At 44.4% G+C, this 21,149-nt stretch overlaps 1 long non-coding RNA gene across 1 annotated transcript; it reads left to right on the plus strand.

The window, feature by feature from the left end:
- The first annotated feature begins 1,625 nt into the window (after positions 1-1,625).
- Positions 1,626-5,605, plus strand: LOC308597077. The gene is made up of 2 exons (XR_014012821.1): positions 1,626-1,905; positions 5,401-5,605. It is a non-coding gene; the product is annotated as an uncharacterized lncRNA (long non-coding RNA).
- Positions 5,606-21,149: the final 15,544 nt, after the last annotated feature.

The raw sequence follows: 21,149 nt of genomic DNA on the forward strand, positions 1-21,149 counted from the left end.
TTTGTGAGCAATTGAAAATTGAGAGGATTGTGCATTCCGATATACGACCTTTGTTCAAATTCACATACAAGTCACAGCAAATTAGGTGACTTTGAATCAAACAACATTTTCCTCCATTCCTAAACTGGGATATATAAAACAAAAATGATAAAATGTTTAAATCATCATCAAATACAGGTTTAGGTCATGTTTAAACATGTCCCGTTTTGTGCTGGACTGTGGCCTTAACCATTTTAGTAATATCTGTTTAGGGGACTCCAACCAGCTTTGGCCAAAGAGGATTAATCATCTCAATGACGACTTGGAGGATTAGGTAGAAACAAATGGACAAAATTAGCCATTCTTGGGAGTTCACACAGTGGGGTAGCGCATAATGGGGGCAAAGTAAGAATCCTACCCAAGCTCATAAACTGTAAAATATTGTAGTGTCTTTTATTCTCATCTTGTTTCCATAGAATGACCCAATCCCAGCCCCCCTTCAGTGAAATTGAATCCCAAGCATTTGCTGCCCACCTAATAATCGTGGTGTTGAAAAAAAAGTTATGAAATGGAATTATCTCCAGCTTAGAAATCTGTCTCCATGCTCTGCGTGTCTTTGTGGTGAAAGGCGATCTGCTTTCGTTCAGCTGGTGAGAAATGGTCGTTGAACAATGCAATGAAAGCAGAAGCATGCCTCCTGCTCATGTGCCTGTTTGCCTTACATCTCCCCATGTTACGAATTCTGCTTGCATTTTCTACCCCTTCCTTAATATTCAAGGATTATCTTGGCTCCTCTCATGGGACAGCTTCCTTGGGGTTATGGAATAATTAGAAGAGATTATGGTCTGCTTTTTGAGCGAGGCAAGATTGATTTCTATTTTTCTTCTAGCTAATGAGAAGTTTGCTTGTTCTCATTTGATTTGAATAACTATTCTCCTCCAAGGCTCCTCACTGAAGCAAGATAAAAAAGTACAATCTGCCACAAAAAGAGGAACTGCAAGCAAGGGCGATAATACAAGACAGGAATAGGGTGGGGGACTCCAAATGCTTTTGTTAAAGCCTAGCCATAAATGTTTTTGTGGGTTTTTTGGCAGCTTTTTGAGTTATTGACTGGGCTGGGGACTGAAGACTGGTTCACACACAGCTGTGTGGCATCGCTGGGAACTGCAAGTGTCAATGGCTCATCACAGATTAAGCTCCATAGAATTTGCGCAGGATCTTATACAAAATGCTTTTCAACATAGTCCAATAATTCCCCTGTAAGCAGTGAAGTGATGGCCATATATTTGTGAAGCGGCCTTCACAAATCAAGGGTGGGACACCTGCAGAGCTGTGTTTGCATCAAAATCGTTACGCCCGAACCCACTCAATCGCATCCCATTCTACATTCATTCCACAAAGTACATACTATAAGCACAGCACAATGCACCAATTGTTGATCCTGCACAACTCATGTTTGTTTTGATGGGGTCTGTAACAGGAGAAATGCGCAGTGAAAGGCACTTGTTTTCAGTATGTAGAAGTTCTTTCCCCCTCCAATTGTTACCTCAGTTGCAGAGGCATTAACCTCAAAGGTCTTATTTTAAATTTGGGAAGAGAAGAATGAACCTGAGTTTACTTAGCATTCATGCCCTGCCTCTCTTTACAATCCGCTTTCCTGAAAAATACCCTTCTATGTCCTGCACAGAAGAGTTGGAAGATCTCAAATAACTCATACAAGACTTACCCACTTCCATATGGGGCATCACCCCATAACTCCCAGGTCAGCTGCCAGTTTATCCTGGAGAAAACAGCCTCCAGGCCACAAATATGGGAATCCGTTAGACCCTGGAAGAGAGAGAATGAAACACATCTCATTGACACCATAGCTCTTTGGCAGAAGCAGTCCACCCTGACTGATGCACCATCTCTGGCCATCCAAATAAGGTCAGTAGATATTATTTGTAGTGAGGCACCCTTGATCTCTGGTTCTCCATTTCGCCTTGTGGACAAGTCACTTTGTCCCCTCAAACCACAACCAACAAGATAGGTTCTGTTTGACAGTGACACAGAGAGTTGTAGTGATAATTAAAACTGAGGCAGTTTCCTCACTCCTGAAGAAACCACCATGAGGTGACACTTACTGTAAGTGGGTGGCGGCAACAGAGAAAGGGGAAATGGGACCCCCCCCCCGGGCTACTAGGCTACATGACAGTGTGGCCCTGGAGAAGGGGCCACTCTATTGTTGTACCATTCACCATTTGCTCCCTTCAAATACCCAGTGGAAGTTCTTTAAATGAATTTAAATGCAGGGGTTCTCACCCTGTCAGCTAGTACAAAATGCTTTCAGTTTGTGAACTGGAAGGATTCTACTCATTTTTCTGAACAAATATTTTTCGTTTAACTACATTACAGCGAATCACCACTGAAGAGGGCTTGCCAGATATTGCACAAAAGATTGTATCATCAGTTGTCCCTTAAAGCAGTGGTCCCCCAACTTTCCCCCATCAATGACCACTTGAAAATAGCTGAGAGTCTTGGCAGACCACTTAATTTTCCTGCCTCTTGTACCAATTGTAATCTGCATTCTCACTGCTTCTTTTATTTGCTATGTATTACAACCTGAAATTCGCAGAGCTGAAATTGCAGTACAATGCAGTACAACGAAAGTAGTAAAAGAAGCAATAAAATGCAATTAAAAGTTAGTGTAAATATTGAAATCAATAGATGTGCCATCTCCCACCTTCAACCACAAATCCACAGACATGCAACGTGCCACCTAAATAAAGCTCATGGACTGTTAGCAGTTTGTGGACCATGGTTTGGGGAGCTATGTGTTAACATAGCTAGGGGAACATATAGATGGCCTGTACAGTGGAGTGGGACAAACTGGGTGGAATAAGCACCTAACCAGATGGGACTTCTTATTCCCCCACACCAAACAGGATAGCATCTAGTGAGAGGATGTAATTTTTAGTAAAAAGGGCTAAGCAGCCCCCTTACCACTAGTTTTCCACTCTAGCAAACCACGGGGGGGGGGGGTTGCTTTCAAGCACCCAATACAAAGGCTAGGAAGACCTGTTGGCATCTATAGGACAGAACAAAGGCTGAGATTGTTAAAAAGGAGGGAGCTGTGACGATTTAGTCCAGAGTGGACCACAGCACTGGAGTCACTGACTTTGGATGCTTGGGACAACCTTGTAGTGTATTTAGTGGTTTGCAGTTGTAAATTTTCTTTCTTGCATTTATATGGTTAAACTTTTTGAAGCCTAAACACAAGCAGTTCAATAAAAGAGAATAATAAGGGAGTGGGGAAAATCCATTAGGATTCCCCCCATACATACATATTTTCCAGCGAGAGAGAAAATTATCCCACTGGAGTAAGTGCTGCTGAATATGGAAATATTTCTTAAAACCTTCATGGATCAAAAATGTATGTGCTATTTATAATAAGCGTCACATTTCTCTTCCCTCAGAAAACAGTTCAATCATACTGGAAAAGTGAAAGTGGGTAGCTAAACTGGTAAACATATGGATATATACTGCCAAAGACTTAATAGGCAATTCCAAATGTAGCTGGTATTTTAAAGACAAAGAGGTGTAAACTCTCTCTCTCTCTCTCTGTGTGTGTGTGTGTGTGTGTATTCTCAAGGCACTGAAGGTTATAACCATATTGAAAAGTAATGAACACTCTGAAAGAATGGTAGCAACAGATAACAGTTCCAGGGAAATTAGAATAACAAATGCCTCCATTCTCCGTATGAGAATCATGATGATATGCTGGGATTGTGGATCAGGCACAGCTTTGTATTTCCCTATCTTCTTTTCTCATTAATGGTGACAGTTTGTTTCAGGATTGTTAAAATAAAGAGCAAAGGCTGGGAAGACGTTTCTTGCATCTGTCACTTCTAAAGAAGACTTCCCCGTTCATTTCATTTGGCATTTTAAATGTCACCGGTGCTTCAGACATTTCTGGTGTCAGGATGTAGGAGGCCTGTCCTGCTGACAGCCTCCCCCACCGCTACCTCAATATATTCAGCAAAGAAATGCAAACGATTGTGCCTCTGCTGAGAAGGAGGGTAGAGAAGCTCTGTCAAGCGCCTCTTTTTATTCAGCTTCAAGAAGATTATAAAATGTAGGGCACTAGGTTTGCTGATACACTTATTTAGTTGCACTGTGTATATTCTTTTGATCATTCACACGAAACATTTTGTGGGATATGCATGAGGCACAAGGAACTTTTCGGTCTCTGCACAACATTGTTCAGGAGCAGCCCAAAGAACATGAGAACCCTGGACAGCAGCTGAAATCTGCACTTGAGTGGCAAGACCAAATAAGAGTAGACCCACTGAAATGAACGGACCAAACTTTGTCGTGTTCATTCATTTCAGTGGGTATACCCCATGTGTCTTCTCATGGTGTCCATGATGCCTTTCTCCACCCTATACAATTTCTCCTTCTTATTCTTCCCTTCTCATCCACCTTTTTCCTGTGCTGAGTAACAATGCTTTTCTCCCAGGCCTACCAAACCTTCCTTTGACACCATGACACTTTCTGCCCCCTAAGTAGCCCTGAAGTTCCCACACGGCCCCTTTCTCCTGACATTATCTTTTTTTTGCTCTGAGTATCCAGGTTGCCACCCTGCCTTCCTCTCAATATTTCCTTCCAAACCTGGAGATATTTAGGAAGAGCTTTCTGTGGTTGCCTAGCAACCATATCATGTCAACCCGAACCAAGCTCTGGGGAGATCCAGCTAATCTGTATGCTTAAGATGGCAGCCAATTTCCCTGCATGAATTGCCCATCAAGCAGAAGCAGCACGACAACAATGGCTCTCAACAGTTGACTTGCCCTGACTACTGAGGGAAGATGAAGCCCTTTCTTCCCATTTGCTGGACACACCACAAAGCATCTCTTTACAAAGGTTTCTATCCACAAGTGTGTAAAGTTACATTTCTTCACAAAGATTCATTCTGGGGGTGGGGGAAAACCTAGACAGTTAATAATGTAGTTTGAGCTAGAAAAGCATATTGTTCCTTTAAAAATAAATCGCAAAGGTACAGTAAGGCCAGATCCAACTTCGTTACATTGGTGGAAGTGACAAAGCCTGATAGGCCAGGCATCAACCATTGAAACAGCAATGGTTTCCTCCATCTCCTCCCCACACCCCTTTCCAGTTTCCAATTACCTTCCAGAAACCCATCTGGTAGAAATGGAACAATAAATTTGTATACAGTCTTGTCATTTTCCTCATTCAGCCATTTCCAGGATCTGTCTCAGCAGAACAGAGCCTGGGGAATTTATTTCAGACTGCTCCATGGAAAAAAAGGGAGGAAGGGGGTGAAGAATTAATGACAATTGTTTCTGTTTGGCCAAGACTTGGCTCTGTTGCCTTTGAACTGTGTCTGAAAACCAATACCTTTCTTCTTTATTTCCCCCTTAGGACTGTCATTTGGTCTGCTTTCAGGTGCTTAATGAGAAACAAGCCTCTGTCGACAGAGTTTAAGGGCCATGATTAAGTGGCTGGTTGACTGGCTGCTGGGTGCCTATTGGGGAAGCGAAGGGCCGCTTGTCTAAGCATTGTGCCTCCTCAGTGCCATGAGACTGTTCCCTGATGCCGCAAAATAAAAGTGACATTCCTCACCCCACCCAGTTCCCGTTTTCTTCTCATTTGCACAACACTTTTAACTTTTGTACCTGGGAAAGAAGCCTCGCTTTATCAACTCCATGCTAAGCTTGACACTTAATATGTTGTAAAGGGGAAGCCAGCAGCAGCCATTTTCTGGGAGTGATCACTCCCATACCTGATCCTGTCCATAGATGCCCATGTGTTGTCAATGACTTATTAAAGCATGTTTATCATTCTCTCTAAAATGGCACTCTGCTAAGCTAACACTGACTTGAAGTCTCTGGCTCAGCTCACCTGCTTGGGTGATGTGCTCTGCATGCACTTTGAATTCTTGCCTTGTGCTCATGATGTGGTTGTTTGGGTTGCCATATTTCAAGAAGTGAAAATCCAGACACAAAGAAATTTTTAGAAAATTCCTCAAGTTGTTGAGCTTTCTTTAGAAAAATGCCAAAGTTGTCGAACTTCTTCTGGGGAAAAAACACACCATGATTTTTCCAGGACTAACCACCGCTTTTTGGAAATTCCCCCCACATGTCACTTCCACAACTTCCCATGTTTTCCTCCAAGGAACTCAAGGTGGTGTACATGGTTCTCCTCCTCCTCCTCATTTAATTCCCACAACAACTTTCTGTGAGGTAGGTTAGTCTTAGAGTCAATGACTGGCCCAATATCACCCAGTGAGCTTTGCAGCCAAGTAGGATTTTGAACCCTCATCTCCTTGACCCTAGTCCAACACTCTAACCACTATACCACCCTGATGCTTAGGAATGGAAGTAGTAGTAGTAGTAGTAGTAGTAGTAGTAGTAGTAGTTTGGAATTGATATCCCGCTTTATCACTACCCGAAGGAGTCTCAAAGCGGCTAACATTCTCCTTTCCCTTCCTCCCCCACAACAAACACTCTGTGAGGTGAGTGAGGCTGACAGACTTCAAAGAAGTGTGACTGGCCCAAGATCACTCAGCAGCTGCATGTGGAGGAGCGGGGACGTGAACCCGAACCCAGTTCACCAGATTACGAGTCCACCACTCTTAACCATTACACCACACTGGCTCACTTGAACATATCACTTGGCAGTTGGGGACTTGCAAGCACCCACAAAAGCATTTTCTGTAGGCTTCCTGCCCTTTACCAATGGGCCCTCACCTGTAAGTGGCAAGTCTTGACTTTTATTTCTAACAAGCTCTGCTCTGGGGTCTGTCCCAGTACTGGTATTGCTTCTTCCAAAACAATGTAATCCTATCCAATCCAAATATTCAAGATATATTTGACTAACTTTTATAGCAGAGATTTTGTATTTATTTCTTCTACCGAGTCTTCTCTTCTCTGTAGTTTTAGGAACAAGAGTGCTGTTCATTCTCCATTCAGCTGAGCGGTGCCCATATCTATTTTCTCATTATGTTGATCCAAGGTTCACCTACAACTGTTAAGTGAGGAAGTTCTTAGACATCAAGGATTCTCCTTGGACTTGGATGACAGGGATTTATGACTCTCAGAGGATTAACTCCATTTGAAACCTAGCCAACAGTTTCAAAAGGTGTTCATAGAGCTAATTCCTTTGTCAAGCTATAAATAAAAACCAGCTGTTCTGTGGGGCTTTAGACGATTTCCATATCTCACAGTAATTTTGTGTGCTCACACCTGCCTCATTCCTCTTTAGTTATTTTCCAGCTGTGCATCCTATTTGCTAAACAGATACCTTTTTTTTATTTGAGAAAATATATATTTGCAGGCTAAATGATATTACTGCAAATCTACAGACAGAGCACAATTTTAGAAGAGGGGAGAATGATGTTATATGGTACTTAATATGTGCATATTTTAAGGCTCAATTTCATACTAATAAAGGAGGGAATAACTGCATGGCTCAAGGTAATGAAAAAGCCAGAGGTGACCATAACAATAACATTTAAATGGAGCAAATATGGAAATTCAGTCAAGAGGGAGCTATGAAAAATGATTGTTTTTCAATCAAGAGAGAAGCATGAAATAAGTCTTTACAAAATAAAGTTTACTGCCCTGATACACCACTGAAGTAGCAATATGTCCATTATCGTGGCATAATCTTGCAGGTTGTTGGGGTTTTTTTTAGATTGACAACATTTGATTCAAGGATTACATTCAGCTTTACCTTACCATACATGTAAAGTGTTTTGGCTTTGTATATGTTATAGCCAACCAGGAGACTTCACAGTAATGTTGGCCCAGTCCAATGGCTCTTGACTGGGTCTGGGGGGTGGATGGGATGTAGCTCATAATTCTTAAATCACTACAAACACTTGAAAAACAAAGAAATGTGCCTTGTGGCTCTATTCTTTCATGAGAAAGGCTTTGGAAGTATACCCTGAGGAAAAATATATACCCACTGCCTTGTGGGGCATCTTCAGGAAAAGAAAAGGCCAAAGGGTAAACCCTACAGAAATCCAGAGTGGAGTCCCTAAGACAGTTGGATAGCACCTTGTATGCCTCCTTCTAGTAACTCCTGCAGCCAAGCTGGTGCCAAATGTATTGTTCTGCTTTCCTTTGGCCCACATCAGCAAGGCTGAGAGGGGGTGGGTCTTGTGGTCTGGGCAGCCCAGGACCTCCATATACACTGCCCAGGTTTGTGGCCTACTAGAGAGGTTAACTCCATTGTTAACCAACAACAACAACCCCTCCCCCCCATATAAAGTGGTACCTCAGGTTAAGAACTTAATTCGTTCTGGAGGTCCGTTCTTAACCTGAGGTACCACTTTAGCTAATAGGGCCTCCCGCTGCCGCCGCACAATTTCTGTTTTCATCCTGAAGCAAAGTTCTTAACCCGAGGTACTATTTCTGGGTTAGCGGAGTCTGTAACCTGAAGTGTCTGTAACCCGAGGTACCACCGTACCAGAAACAGCTTCCCCACTCTAAGAAATTTGGAGCTTATTGCACCACAAGTTTTTAACCTCCTTTACAAATCATCTCCCTGAATACAATACACATCACATCAATTTATTCATGGCGACCAAAAGAATGCTATTCAGCAGAGCATCGCAGAGATAATAAATGATGACATCCATGAAAAATCCTAAAGTTGCTGAGTCTGAACAAGAAAGCAACTTGTATAATAAACTATTCTATTAAATTACATTTCCTCCGACTAGGAAATAGGCTCACACCAATCACATGCTTAAAATCATTACTAATTCATTTTAATTAATGTTTCCAATACTTGTGACAAGCAGGCGATCATTAAAGCAAGGGAACCCTGGAGCTGGCTGCATTTCTCATGCTGTTCATATTTCATGCTTTAAATTTATTATACACCCCATATTTCTTTACTGAAAAACATACAACATGTGCCTTGCATAAAGGTTCATTTGCTGCATCCATTAAACACCACATGCCCCATGGTATGAAATTATCTAAAAAAAAGAAAGAAAGAAAATAGTGGGCAGGAGAGAAGAAGCATGATTTATCTATATGAGATCTTGTTTCTACTCAAGGATGCAGGCAGCATAAATATTATTGTCAGGTGAAATGTGGCCCACTAATCTACTAACTCCCTTCAAAAGAACTACACAACTGTTTCACACAATACACAGAAGCAAATCCAGGTTTGCACTGACTGTCTCCTTAGCAGGGAATAATGGTCAGTCCTGATTCTCTGACCAGGGTATCTGCGTGGTCAGGGCTGGATTTAGGTTTGATAAGGCCCTAAGCTACAGAAGGTAATGGGGCCCTTTATATGTCCAGCTGTCCTTTGTCAACAACAAATTGTCGCTGTTTTTTTGTGTTGAATATATGTTGTATGGTAATTTATGGACCTAATAGGTATCTAAAGCCACTTGCACATAACAAAATACACTGTTGCTGTATGCAGGTTTTATTTTATTTGTTTTTTATCTTATATTTTGGAAATGTACACCCATGGTGTTTTTTTTCCTTTAATTTTTTGGGGGGGCCCCAAGAGAGTGGGGCCCTGAGCTAAAGCTTGCTTAGCTTATATGTAAATCTGGCACTGTGCATGGTATGTAAGTTTGCAAACACATCTGTCTTGTAGGCAATTACAGTGGCACCTGCCTAGTGCTCATAGGAAGAGGCTCTGTTGCTACTGCTTCCTGTCTCCTCCAGTAGGCCCCATATGACCCCCTCATATCTGACAAAATGAGGAGAGCAGGAGAAGGGCTATCTGCCCACATGGGTGTGATACCCACCAATATATGCCTTCTCCCCCAAATCTGGAGTGGCTCACAGAAGTACTGTTGAACCAGCACAAACAAAATTCCATATTACAAATGGTCCATGGAGAGCCATATCCTCCAATGTTCCTCAGATGAAAATAGGGACATTTGATCTCCTGCACACATAGATGTCATATACACATATACATCTGTCACCTTGAGCCAATTACAACCTCTCAGCCTAACCTACATCGCAAGATTGTTGTAAAGAATAAAAAAAATGTGTGAAGGAATGGATCATGTCCAACACTTTCAACAGATAAATGGAATGAAATAAAAATTTAGCTGTAAGCTGCCTCAAATTCCTGTCAGAGAAAAGGTAGGAAACAACAGCAACAACAACAACTATGAGAATGCTTGGGGGTGGGGGGTGATCTGATCTATCCACCACTTTTAAATGTTCTCCGAGACGAGGAGGGGAGGTAAAAGGAAAACCTGGATGTTCTGGGCTCAAATCAGAAACTGGGATGGCATCTATAATTCTGGGACAGCCCCTGGAAAATCGGGGTAGGGAGGTTGTGTGGACATAGATACTGGGGGGAAAATGGGAATGGAGTTTCCTGGGGTGCTCAGACATATGCACCAGGGCCCCTTTCAAACATCAAAGAACTATCACCAATTCTGAAAGCCTTGACTCCAACACCCTTTTTGTACTTGGCTTTGCTACCTCAGCATTGTTTCAGGGCAACCAATGAAGAAGGCAGATTAGGAAGATGGTTCCAGGTCTCCACTACAACCAAGAGAATGGGATTAGGATCAAGCTAGAAGTCTTCCAAGGCCATAGTGTCCATAGCAGGGGTAGGCAACCTAAGGCCCGGGGGCTGGGTGTGGCCCAATCGCCTTCTCAATCTGGCCGGCGGACAGTCCGGGAATCAGCACGTTTTTACATGAGTAGAATGTGTCCTTTTATTTAAAATGCATCTCTGGGTTATTTGTGGGGCATAGGAATTCATTCATTTCCCCCCCAAAAAATATAGTCCAGCCCACCACGTGGTCTGAGGGACGGTGGACTGGCCCACAGTTGAAAAAGGTTGCTGACCCCTGGTCCATAGGCTAAGGCAAGAGGCTCACTATACGGAATAGACAATTACCAGAAGAGAGCCTTCCGTAAAGGGCTCAATAATGTTTGAAAAGCCCCCTACTAGATGATCTGCCACTTCCCTAACATGGTAGGATAATTCCAGACTAAGGAGATTATTGACAGCAGCTAATTACATTTGAGTTATCTGGCCGTTCACATGGAGCAGAGAATATATTCCTTGGTTGTGCTGCAATGCAAATTATTAATGCATGCTCTCAAGTCTACCTGCTGTACATCAACACAGATTTCCCCTCTCTCCAGAAATGGCCACCTAAATTACATACATAAATTTTGCTGGTGGGCCTATGCAATGAACTAAGAGGTGCAGTGCAATAAGAGCTAAATTATCAGCCGTTGCTTCATTTCCCCTTGTATGCAAATGCATGTGCAATCTATGGGGCATGCAGATGAGGAGACCCTGGGTAGGTTGTGACACTGAGGCCCACCTGAAAGGAATTCTGCACCCGCTATTTGAGATAACATTGTGTTATGAGGGGCTGGCTTTTTTTAAACCCATCTATATCTTCATTGGACGCGGGTGGCGCTGTGATTATACCACAGAGCCTAGGGCCTGCCAATCAGAAGGTTGGCAGTTTGAATCCCCGCGACGGGGTGAGCTCCCATTGCTCAGTCCCTGCTCCTGCCAACCTAGCAGTTCGAAAGCACATCAAAGTGCAAGTAGATAAATAGGTACCGCTCTGGCGGGAAGGTAAACGGTGTTTCCGTGCGCTGCTCTGGTTCACCAGAAGCAGCTTAGTCATGCTGGCCACATGACCCGGAAGCTATACGCCGGCTCCCTCGGCCAGTAAAGCAAGATGAGCGCTGCAACCCCAGAGTCGTCCACGACTGGACCTAATGGTCTGGGGTCCCTTTACCTTTTTTATATCTTCATTAGCACGTCCACTGACCAGAGTTTCGTACTGTTCCTTTTTTCATCTGCTGTTGAACTTTCCTTGCTCTTTTCTCAGTTTTATATTAGTAACTATGGAAACATGAATGTCACAGTAAAGGACAGAACTTAGCAAAAATATATTATAGAATGATTTTTGAAAAACTGCTCAAATCTCTGACGGCTAAAGCAGATGTGACAAAGGAGATCTGCAATTGTTGCTTCCAACTTTAAAAAAATAATAATTCAGCTTTAAGGGGCTCCAGTTATCTTTCCTATTTTCTTACTTAACTCTTCCATAGGTAATGGCTATGGCCCAGTAACAAAACATATGCTTTGAGTGCATAAGCTGATTCCATCTCCGGTTAAAAAAACTCAGGTGCTGGAAGCAGAGCCCAGGGCACAAACCTAAGGCCCCACTCAGCAGAATGGGATAGCTGACCAGAAATATGCATTACAACATTCTGAAGTAAATGAGGTGATACCATTTAAAGAGTCACATAATATTACTATCTCCATAGCCTAAAATTACCTAGCTGTACTCATGGGTGTATAGACTGAGAAAGGTTCTGGAGAACCTCTGCTTGCCCCAGTGTACCATACTGAAAGATGGATCGATTAGATGAGGGTGGGGAACCCTTTGCAGAGTGAGGGCCATGTCACGTTCCATTCTGGGCCACCTTCCAGGTGGTGGGCAGGACTAGAGGCAAAAGCAGGTGAAGCAATGCATGTAAAATTTTATCTTTGTACAATTTCTACACACATTCACACAACCCTCTCTGTCCTCCACCCAGAGAACTAAGAGACACTATCAGAGTTCAAGGACACACTTCAACCAGACAAAAACACTTAGGGATGGTATGAAGGAGAGCTGGTGAGAGGTGAGCCTGGTGAGGTGTGTTGTCATAGTCTTGTTGCTGAGCAGCAACGTGCAGAGCTGAGTGGAGTGGAAGTCCAGCCAACCAGAAGGGTCTCTGAGCTGTACTTGCCTGGAGGCAGAGTCTGCATCCAAAGTCAGGTCCAGTCCATCCACAGCAGTCCATGTGGTCAGATGGTCAGTTAGGGAATCCGATGATTGTGGGGTCAAGATGAGCAGGAAGCAGCAAGGTAGGACCCGAAACTACAAGCATTGTTACCAACATCAGACTGCTGCTGGAAGCTCAGCTTAAGAGGGCTGAAGCCAGCTGGTTCTCATCAGTGCCTTCTCCTCTGTGTCCTTGAAGGCTGATCAGCTGCAGGTGGAGTCATTCCACCTCCCCCCCCTTCAGGCTGTTGTTCAGCAGGCCAAGCTGACTCCTGGCCCATGACATGTGTATGGTGTGGCAAGAGCCCCAGGGTCAGGCAAAGAGGCCTACCTACCACATTTGACCTATCCCTGGACTAGATACATGCCTTGTTACTCTATGACTCTGGTTTTCAGCTGATCCAAAGTGGGTTGCAACAGGAGCACTACCATCATGCAAATATATGGTAAAAGATTAAGAAATGGGTCCCTGGTGCTTATTTGGGTTAAAAGTGGGTTCTGGATCTGAAAAGTTTGAAGAAACTTATTCTTTGAAATATTTCTACCACTTTATCACAAATGCCTATGCAAATCCATCATGCTTTGTTAGCCTGTTTCCTTAACCAGCCAGTTGCTTTTTTAAAAATGATGAACACAAGAAAATGCAGAGCCAGGTGAATTTTGTTGTGATCAGGCTAGAATTTCATTGGATACTTAGCAAGTCCCCCATCCACAATTTGCATTGCAATTTCTGACTTGGTATTCATCCCGCACGAAATAAAACCAAAGTGCTTAGTCCGAAACTTCCATGTGAACAATATTGATTAATTATTGACTTTGTTACTCATTGTATTTCACCAGTGCTGAACAGCATTAATCTTCAAGAACAGCAACAGCAAATTGATAACGAAGCATATTAATCTCACAGTGACATTTAAAACCCATCTTGCTCCTTTGGTGGGGAACCTCCTTCCTTCGGAATCACGTCTAAGTTTGGGCTTTAAAGTGCTGTGCTTCACGGGGATCTTTCAGCTGTGCATTTTTAAAGAGACATTTAAGTTCTCAATCCTCATATTTCTGAAGCACTCTCATCAAATTATCACAGCTCTGGGGTGCAAGAGAAATGAGAGCAATCAGTCACTATAATTAAATGTTCTATATTTTATAAGAAAACGCAGAGCGAGGGTTTGGAGCTCTACATCATTCAATATCTGCAGTTTACACCTGTCATACACTATCAAATCAACTCAGACAAGAGCTACTCTTTGTAGGATTTCTTCTCTGTTTAAAAAGCTGTGTCAACAGGTGAGATGTTTACAAGGACAATCTGTCCTGTGTTCTGGATGGCCGCAGTACAGTAGTACCTCAGGTTACAAATGCTTCAGGTTACAGATGCTAGACTCCGCTAACCCAGAAATAGTACCTCGGGTTAAGAACTTTGCTTCAGGATGAGAACAGAAATCGTGCGGCGGCAGCAGCGGGAGACCCCATTAGCTAAAGTGGTACCTCAGGTTAAAAACAGTTTCAGGTTAAGAACAGACCTCCAGAACGAATTAAGTTCTTAACCTGAGGTACCACTGTAATGAAATACAATGAAATACAAAAGCTTGTACTGTGCTGAGAATGAGGGGCTTTCCTTTCTTCTGGCTCACCACCCAGTCGCCAAATCACAAGGAAAGCTGGATGGTCTCCATTAGGATTAACTGGGTCAATTACCTATTGAAACCCTTTTGGGTGCAGAGTGAGCACCCAAATCTTGGTTAAAGAGTAGACTTTACTTCTTGCAATCACACCCTCAGAGGTGGTTGTAGAGTAAGAAAATAAAGTTTTATATTACAGGAAATACATAACTCAGATAGGAGAGTTTCTAGTCCTGGTCTAGTTAACTAGTCTGGAAAACAACAGTCATGCTTGCTCCTTTATTCTCAGAGAATAGCTTTAAGGTGACCTCTCATCTTGAGGTCCAAAACAGGATGCAACCTGAGACACATGTCTAAATATCAAAGAGATAGAGAGGTCAGCTCCAGAGGCGAAAGTTACAGCAATAGTATGGGAAGTTGGAGGTCCCTAGCTATGTCCATGCAGAAGCCCCCCTACTACAAAGAGAGTTGCACTCAAACTTCTAGCCCTCTCCCATTGATCCTCTCTAAAGACGTGCTCCTCTCTAAAAATAGTTAATCCAATTGGATAATATTGCTTTGGTAGTTTCCAGTGCTGAAGGGTAAAGTGCAGGTGTTCTTAATCATTTTAGATGCTCTTAATTAAAAGAAAAAATGTTTTAAATGTGTTTTGATTATATATTTAAGTGTCTTGTTTTGCTAGTTGTGTTTTGCTGCCTGCGGCTCCTTTGGGAAGAAGGGCAGGATAGAGATCTAATAAGTAAATAAAAATTATTATTATTAATAATAAAACCCATGGTTCTCCATCTGTGTTCCTTCTTTGGGCTTATGAAAAGGGATTCCTCAGTGAGAAAAATAGTAATAGGCAGAGAAGCTTCCCTAAAAGGAAACTCATTCAATGATGAGCTTCCCTTGCAATGTGTAGCCAAAGGGGATGTTGGGTGTGTTCCGGAGTTCATATGGGGTGACTCTGGGGCAGTGTTACATACATTAATGAGTGCCAGAGACTGCTGCACTGGGTTAATAGTAACTCTTCTAGGTAACTAGGTAACTATACTACAGCCCTAACAAACACACTAATGGAATCCTTCTTGTGCTTCAGTCCTAGCTCTTATTTTCAGTTCCGTGCCACACCAAATAAGGTACTGCCTGTCTATTCAGGATCACATTTCACCAGAGTTTTTGTTTTTAAGGGGCTATGGGCAAGATGCTCCCATTGCGGGTCCTCCTCTTCCTCTTCACAGCTATTCTTGCTGCCCATTCACTTGCCTCTCCCTCTGGACCCAGTTGGTGCAACCAGTGCTTTTGGGGTAAAAAAAATGAGGTATTTTTGTTGTTGAAAATTCTAAAATATTTTATTTTTTAATTATTATTTTATTGATTTTCTGAATTATTACAAATTAAACCAAATTATTTTAATTTAACACAATTTTTTAAAAAGAAAAAACACCTGAGGTTTCCCGCTCCCATTGCAAACACATGTCCATCTCTGCCTGTTGTTGCAGCTTCATTTCCCCCCCTTAAAATCCACTTAAAATCTTCGCTAGATGTAAACCATTCTCGCAGCTGCCCAGTATGCCTTCCTTACAAACAGCACCATTTTTATTTTCCATAAATATGAGCTTCTTTTCATGTGTGTAGTCTTTTGAATCAATGTTCTCAGACCTGTTGTAAAGGGATATTTGGTTTATTTTCTCTTGCTTTGTTCCTTTGTTTCATTCCTTTGGTGTGGGTGCCAACACAAAATGGCTGCCAATGAGCAACAAAAAAGAAGAGCTGATGGTACTCCCTACAGGAGAGGACTGTCACAAGGTACCTGGATAGGTACCACTTTCAATAGAGTGGGGAAGAAAAGGTATGGAGATGGTTGTGGCGATAACACAGGGTCCCTGGACGTTTTACCGTCTATTGATCCCTGTGCCACCACTTTATTTATCGCTGCCACCACCTAGGCTCTACCTGGTACAGTGGTACCTCAGGTTAAGTACTTAATTCGTTCCGGAGGTCTGTTCTTAACCTGAAACTGTGCTTAACCTGAAGCACCACTTTAGCTAATGGGGCCTCCTGCTGCTGCCGTGCCGCCGAAGCACGATTTCTGTTCTTATCCTGAAGCAAAGTTCTTAACCTGAAGCACTGTTTCTGGGTTAACGGAGTCTGTAACCTGAAGCGTATGTAACCTGAAGTGTATGTAACCCGAGGTACCACCGTACAATACTGAGTCCAGTCAGGGTTAAATTGGAACATAAACTTCTGTTTATTTATTGCAGTTTAACAAGCGTGTGGTTTCATAAATGGTATCCCAGAGCTGGTTTTATAGTCCCTCTGACTCCACCCCCCCTGGGTTCTGATTGGGTAACCTGTTTAACTATTTCACCTCCAGCACTCTCATATGCTAACGTCACAAGGGTACTGGTTCTTCTCCCTGTTTCTACTGCTGCTTATGGTAGCAGAAACTGAGGAGGCCGCATGAATTAACCGTAGGCCCCCTTCTATAGTACGCCATGAGCCTCAGTGGGTGCCTGGCAATCTCTCTGGTCTTGAATGTACAGAGTGAACTGACCATGTGTCCTAAAGCACCCAGAATCCTTTCCAGGGCTTTGGTGACAAGTCTCTGTAGAAAATAATTCCTGAATGTAGAAAGTTTGAACACAAAAAGCAGTGGCAGGATTGTGTCCCAAAAGGTCTAGCCTTTGGAACCTCAGTAATTGCAAGCTCCCCGCTGCCCCCCCCCCCCGGAATTGGTAGTGTTCCTGTCCCTCCTTGTCTTTTTCTTCAACAAGTTATTTAATTTCCAGACCCATTTTTCTTATTTCCTTGGGCAAGAAAATAAAAATGGGGATCCTTGTGAGAGCAGCATTAAACACACCATATTTATTGAAACCCTGGTGTCCAGAGAGAGATAGGGGAGAAACAATTTAAGAAACCATATAAAAATATATATAATGTATTTTTGTAGCATGTGGGGAGGGAGCGGGGAGGTAGTCATAAAAAACAGCTGAAACAAAAGACACACATGAAATACTTATTCCAGCACACAGGGAGGAATAGAAGGAAATGAAGAATAGAGGGGATGCATATATATTTTTAAAAGGTTTCAGCACAATAATGTCTGCAAATATTAAATTAGGCTGCGTTGCCTAGGAACCACACCCTAGGTATCGGTGCATTAGGCACTGGATATTGTGCTGGAGAAACCTGAACAAACCAAGATTACAGGAACAAATATCTGCCCTGTTAGAACCTAGTAATTAATATCTCTCCGTGCCCTGTTTTTATTATACCAAAATTGCAGCGCATGAAGTCCACTATTCCTTTAAATGCTGCAAACTTTAAGTACACCTTTAAAAACCTCAAGCAGCAACTGTATTCTATTATTAGGCAGCTTGTGACACCTTAAAGACTGATAAATTTATTATGGCATAAAGCTTTCATGGAAGAGAGTCCACTTGATCAGATACCATTACACTGTAAGCCTGTAGGCAGGTCTGCCATTTAATAAACTTTTGAGTGGTGTGCCAAGAGATTTAATTGTTTTGAATTGTCCTGCACTTTTCTGATATCTAAGCCACTTTGCATGGGCTGTGCCACAAAAGGGGGCCAATAAATACTTTATAAACAAACAAATCACTTACCCACCCCCCCAACAGGTTGAATCCCAAAACTGGAAAATCGTTCGAGATCACGGTGTCCAAAATGGCTGTGCTCTCGCACACAAAAAAACCCCAGGATCCTGCTGGTGCTGCTGCTCGCGTGAGTGTTGGGAGGACCGCTCCCTTTTCTGCTAACTCCATCCGGCCTAGGGGGCGGGGCCTGCACTCATCGCCACAGCATAAGAGGCCTGGGAGAGGCCTCCGGGACACGACTGCTGGTGCTGCTGCTCGCGTGAGTGTTGGGAGGACCGCTCCCTTTTCTGCCAACTCCATCCGGCCTAGGGGGCGGGGCCTGCACTCATCGCCACAGCATAAGAGGCCTGGGAGAGGCCTCCGGGACACGACTGCTGGTGTTGCTGCTCGCGTGAGTGTTGGGAGGACCGCTCCCTTTTCTGCCAACTCGCGTGAGTGTTGGGAGGACCGCTCCCTTTTCTGCCAACTCCATCCGGCCTAGGGGGCGGGGCCTGCACTCATCGCCACACTCATCGCCACCGCTCCCTTTTCTGCCACACATCGCCACCGCACCCTTTTCTGCCAACTCCATCCGGCCTAGGGGGCGGGGCCTGCACTCATCGCCACAGCATAAGAGGCCTGGGAGAGGCCTCCGGGACACGACTGCTGGTGCTGCTGCTCGCATGAGTGTTGGGAGGACCGCTCCCTTTTCTGCCAACTCCATCCGGCCTAGGGGGCGGGGCCTGCACTACCATTACAGTTTAGAGGACAGAGCAGCTACCGGCAGCAATGGACAAAATAGTTTTAAATGTTTTAATTGCTTTTAATTTGCAGCACCTTAAATGGGGCTTGTTGTTTTTTATAATATTATATTATTTCATTATCTGCTGCAAATGTTAAAGATGTTTATATATATTTTAAGGTCTTTTAAAGGTGCTTTTATTGTTTACTTGTTGTACCACCGTGAATGGTGGTTTTTATCTATGTAATTTTGTTTGTTCCATCTTGTTCTGTTTTTGGGGTTGAATATTGAGTGGGGTGGGGATTGGTTTTGTTTGGGCATAATTGTCTTTGGTTGTTTTGTTTTTTATTTTGTAAATGGAGGTTAGTATGAGGCCTGGGATTGCTACCGTGGAGGGGCGAGGGAGGTATGGCGGTGGGGGCAGATGTTATAGGCGAAGGGGATCGAGATACGGATATGCTCGTACCCCTTCCAATCTGCGCCCCATCCCGAGAGACGAGGGTAGGGTGAGCAAGGTTTACTCACCTCCTTCACTGGTGTTGTGCAATGCCAGGTCTATAGGCAACAAAACCGCTACCCTGCGAGATTTCTTTATCTCGCAGGGAGTCGACCTGGCTTGTGTGACGGAGACCTGGGTGCGCGAAGGGGTAACTGTTACCTTACGAGAGATGGCGCCCCTGGGTTTCACCGTCCTCCACCAGTCACGGACTGTGGGCCGGGGGGGAGGGGTGGCAGTATTAATCCGGGAAAATTGTTCTTTCAGGGCTCTACCATCGCCATCGATCCCCGGCATTGAATGTGTTGGCCTAGTGTGGGGCTCCGAGGAGAGCTTGGCTGTCTGGCTGGTGTACCGGCCACCTAGCGCACCAGCAGCCACCCTGTCAGGCCTGCTGGAGGCGGTGGCCGGCTGGGCCTTGGAGTTCCCTAACCTATTGGTATTGGGAGACTTCAACTTCCATGCTGATGCCACTCCCTCCTCACAGGCTCTGGACCTGGTGTCTTCCATGGCGACACTAGGGCTCTCCCAGTTTGTTTCGGGCCCCACACATCAAGCAGGCCACACGCTGGATTTGATCTTTGGTGCCGGTATAGATGTGATCATGTCTCCTTCGATGAAGGTGCCATGGTCTGATCACTACGCTCTGAAAGCCAGGATTGACTTTCCACCCCCACCCTGCTTAGGTGGCGAGCCGATTTGGGCTCGCCCGCAGAGGCTGATGGACCCGGATAGATTCCGTCAAGCCTTGCGGGACCTTACTCCCCCTGGCGACTCATTGACTGAGCTTGTTGAGGGCTGGAATACCCAGCTCCTGGCAGCCATCGATGAGATCGCACCTAAGCGCCCTCTGCGACCCCGCAGAAACCGGGCTCCCTGGTTTACCGAGGAGCTTCGGAAAATGAAGCGGGACCTCAGACGGCTAGAGCGAGTATGGCGGGGTGCCCGTGACGGAGCCTCAAGAACATCTTATAGGGTTTTTATGAAAACCTATGAGATGGCAGTGAAGGCCGCTAAGAAGTCTTACTTCTCGGCCTCCATTGCATCCGCTAGCTCTCGCCCGGCGCAATTATTTAGTATAATTCGGTCTTTAACGTCCCTTGAAGGACAGCCAAATTTAAATAACAATCTGACACACAGCTGTGAGGCATTTGCGAGCTTTTTTGCGGAGAAGGTCCTGTTGCTCCGCCATGACCTCCCTGCCAATTTGGATACAATAAAGGAACTGGAGGCCCCTCGACTGTCCTCGGGTCCAGTATTGGACCACTTTGACCGGATATCTCCAGCCGATGTGGACAGATTCCTCCAAGCTGGAAAGCCCACCACCTGTCCTCTTGACCCGTGCCCGTCATGGCTGATTAGAGCGTGTCCAGACGAGGTGCGGGGCCCCCTGGGGGATATCATCAATTTGTCCCTTGGCACCTGGATATTCCCAGGGGAACTGAAGGAGGCGGTGGTGCGTCCGCTCTTAAAGAAAACATCATTAGATCCCTCAGATCTATCCAATTACCGCCCGGTCTCGAATCTTCCATTCCTGGGTAAGGTGATTGAGAGAGCGGTTGCTGAACAGCTTGGTAGGTTTCTGGATGAAACATCTGCTCTGGATCCATTCCAGTCCGGCTTCCGCGCTGGTCATGGGACCGAGACGGCTCTGGTCGCCCTAACAGATGATCTCCGCAGGCAGCTGGATCGAGGCGGGTCGGGGCTGCTGATTCTTCTAGATCTGTCAGCAGCCTTTGACATGGTCGATCACGAACTCCTGGACCACCGCCTTGCCGACGTGGGGATCCAGGGCACAGTCCTTCAATGGCTGCGCTCGTTTCTCTCTGGTCGGGGACAGAGGGTGGCGCTTGGGGGGGAATTGTCATCACGCCACTCCTTGGTGTGTGGAGTGCCTCAGGGTGCAATTCTCTCCCCGATGCTTTTTAAC

The sequence above is a fragment of the Podarcis bocagei genome, assembly GCF_964188305.1.
Source record: "Podarcis bocagei genome assembly, chromosome: 11".
Taxonomy (NCBI): domain Eukaryota; kingdom Metazoa; phylum Chordata; class Lepidosauria; order Squamata; family Lacertidae; genus Podarcis; species Podarcis bocagei.